This window comes from Otolemur garnettii, unplaced genomic scaffold, assembly GCF_000181295.1.
Source record: "Otolemur garnettii isolate 467f Iridium unplaced genomic scaffold, OtoGar3 scaffold00066, whole genome shotgun sequence".
Classification (NCBI taxonomy): Eukaryota; Metazoa; Chordata; class Mammalia; order Primates; family Galagidae; genus Otolemur; species Otolemur garnettii.
In genome coordinates, this window is record NW_003852461.1 from 1,803,648 (window position 1) to 1,807,111 (window position 3,464).

Genomic DNA, 3,464 nt, shown 5'->3' on the forward strand with positions numbered 1-3,464 from the left:
AGGAGAATTGCTTGAGCCCAGGAGTTGGAGGTTGCTGTGAGCTGTGATGCCACTGCACTGTACCGAGGGTGACAACTTGAGGCTCTATCTCAAAAAAAAGAATTAACATTTGATAAAACCAGTATGATGGCTGGTGAAGGTTTGAGAGTGTCAGAGGAAGAAGGACTGTTTATCTCAGAAATCTAAACTAGTTTATTCTAATTGAGCTCTGATCTTTCAGGTAGACGTTGTAAGAAGGGAAACGTGATAGATTCTCACTCATTACTGTCTGAACCAAAAATGCGACTTAGTCACTCTGGTGAGGGATTTGATGTATGAGTTAGTAGAATATGAGATTTTTGAGCCCAAATGCTTCTGTTCTCTCAGAAAATATTTTTTTTTCTAGTCTGTTACTCTCTTTCAATAATGCTGGAAGGTGCCCATAGCATAGTGGTTATGGCGCCAGCCGTATACTCCGAGGCTGGCAGGTTCAAACCCAGCTTGGGCCAGCTAAACAACAATGACAAGTGCAAAAAAAATAGCTGGGTGTTGTGGCGGTAGTCCCACCTACTTGGAAGTCTGAGGCAAGGGAATTGCTTAAGCCCAAGAGTTTGAGGTTGCTGTGAGCTGTGATGCCACAGCACTCTACTGAGGGTGACGTAGTGAGATTCTGTCTCAAAAATAATAATAATAATGCTGGAAGGACTAAGGTAATCGAGATCTCTAAGTGAGAGAAGCTATATTAATCTAAAAGAGAATTTCTCAAAAGATTATTCTGTGGGACCCTTTTTTTTGAGATAAGAGTCTCAAGTTGTCACCCTGGTTAGAGTGCCGTGCTGTCATACCTCATAGCAACCTCCAACTTGGGCTGAAGCGATCCTCTAGCCTCAGTTTTCTCTATTTTTAGTAGAGACGGGGTCTCCCTTTTGCTCAGGCTGGTCTCAAACTTGTGAGCTCAAGCAATCCACCTGCCTTGGCCTCCCAGAGTGCTAGGATTACAGGCGTGAGCCACCACACCAGGCGTGGGACCCTTGAAGTAAAAAATATTTCTTGGTTAAGAAAATTTGGAAAAAACTGCTTCTTTGCTGGAGATTTGTAGAGGTGACCTTCATCAAAGAACCTGACCCTGGGTTTCTCAAGTTTCGTGAGCCTCTGCAGTCAACACTAACATCATGCAGGGATGTTCTGCAGTTGTGACTTTGGAGAAACTGATGATTTGGTATGGTTGCTGGTGACAGGTTAGACCTGTATTTCTTTTCATACCGTTTAGAGAGGACGTGGAAGTGACTTTTGCATTTGGAGGGCAGGTGTGTTGAATTTCATAGCATCATGCCTTGGTGTATGTGGTCCCAGACCTTTTCAGCAGGAGCACTCATGATTCCAGGAATTTTTCTTGAATTGATATTTTTTTTCTTCTTACTAGATTTTCTCTTTTTTGAAATCCTGGCTGCTGGTGCTTTGGGAACCAAGTAGGGGAAGAGGGCTAAGGGCTCAGGATTTAGTATTTCCTTTACTGAATCACAGTGTGCATCAGGGTCCCAGTCCACAGACGTGCTGTTTTATTGTCTGTGTAGAACAAACCTCTAAGCCACTGCCAGAATGGAAAAGAAGTGGGTCTCTGCCACAGCAGAGGGGTAAGGAAAATGGGGATTTGACTGCTTCCTAAGTAAATTTTCAAATCATCCCCCACCCCTGCCTCTTACCTGGTGTCATCGGTTTCTGAGTCCCGAGTACTTTTTGTAGTTTCTGTAGAATACCTTAGTAGCTTTTGGGCTTTCCCTCTGCTGGCTTAGAACTCTGCTTTCTCCAGCCTGATACATCAGTCCTTCTCTGTTTGTTTTCCAGCTTTTAAAGTGTGTTCTGTGTTCTTACTCTCTTTGTTTCTTTGGATTTATGGCTTGGGGTGGGGGAAGAGGTTTGAGTTTAAATATGGGTCCAGTTTCCCTCCTTTAAACAGAATTTGGATTATATATATATATATATTTCCTTATAGTTGAGATTGTGCAGTTCTTCTGGTTTTGTATAGTGTTTTTTACTTAATTTTATTTTTATTTATTTATTTTGAGACAGAGTTTCACTATGTCACCATTGATAGAGTTCTGTGGTGTCACAGCTCACAGCAACCTCAAATTCTTGGGCTTAAGCGATTCTCCTGCCTTAGCCTCCCAAGTAGCTGGGACTACAGGCACCCACCACAAAGCCCTGCTATTTTTTGTTGTAGTTGTCATTGTTGTTTAGCTGGCTCTGGCAAGGTTCTAACCCACCAGCCTCAGTGTATGTGGCTGGTGCTGTAACCATTGTGCTATGGGCATCGAGCCTACTTAATTTTATTTTTATTTAATAGAGATAAGGTCTTGCTCTGTTGCCATGGCTGGAGTTCAGTGGTATGATCATAGCTCACTGGACATTTGAACTCCTCCTGCCTCAGCCTCCTGAGTAGCACCTAGAACTACAGGTGTGTGCCACTATGCCCAGCTAATTTCTTTTTTATTTTTTACGTGGATCCCACTATGTTGGCTAGGCTGGTCTTGAATTCCTGGCCTCAAGCAATCTTCCTGCTGTGGCTTCCTAAAGTGCTAGAGTTAAGGTGCCCAGCCTCAATTTTACAACAGTTTTACCTTTCATTAAACAGTATTTGTTTTCAGAATCTCACTCTGTCTCCCTGTCTCTGGGTAGATTGCAGTGGCGTCATCATAGCTGCCTGTAACCTCATACTGCAGTGTTCAAGTGACGCTTCTGCCTCAGCCTCCCAAGTAGATGGGACTGTAGGCTTATACCACCATGCATGGCTGTTGTTTTTTTTTCCTTCTAGTTTTAGGAGACATAGTGTCTTGCTTTTTTGCTCAGGTTGGTTTCAAACTTCTGAGCTCAAAGGATCTTCCCCTCTCAGCCTCCCAAAGTGCTAGGATTACAGGTGTGAGCTACCACACCTGACCAAAATTGTTTCTGAATACTATTTTAGTAGCTACGTAAAGTTGTGTCCTGTGGACATAACACTGTCTACACTATTTGCCTTAGTATTCTACTATTGTTGGTTTGTAGTCTGCTTTTAGATTTTTAAAAGAGTGCAAAATGAACAAAGTCATTAAATTTTTCCAATAATTTTGACTGTTCCTTAGGCTAAAGCAGTATTGGGGAACTGATTCACAGGCTGTATCTGCCCACCTCTCCCCCCACCCCCCGCCTGCCCCTGGGTTGCTCTGAACTAAAAATGTTTCTTGCATTTTTAAAGGATTGTAATAAAAAACAAGAATGTGTGATAGAACACATGTGGCCTACAAAGCCTGAAATATGTATCTGGCCCTTTACAGAAAAATTTTGCTGACCCCTAAGCTAAAATTTTAGAATTGAAATTAATAGGTAAATACTAAACCATTAAGTAATATTTATAGTATAAACCAGAAAAAAAAAGTCTACCTCTTACCTTTCTAATTTGGATAACTGGTAGCTGTGTGTGTGTGATTGTATATCTTTTTTTTTTTTTT

The 3,464-nt window shown here is 41.9% G+C and overlaps 1 protein-coding gene across 2 annotated transcripts in view; it reads left to right on the plus strand.

Moving 5' to 3' along the window:
* Nucleotides 1-3,464, plus strand: part of TTC4 (tetratricopeptide repeat domain 4) — a 27,925-nt gene that overhangs the window by 2,551 nt on the left and 21,910 nt on the right. The window lies entirely within an intron of this gene.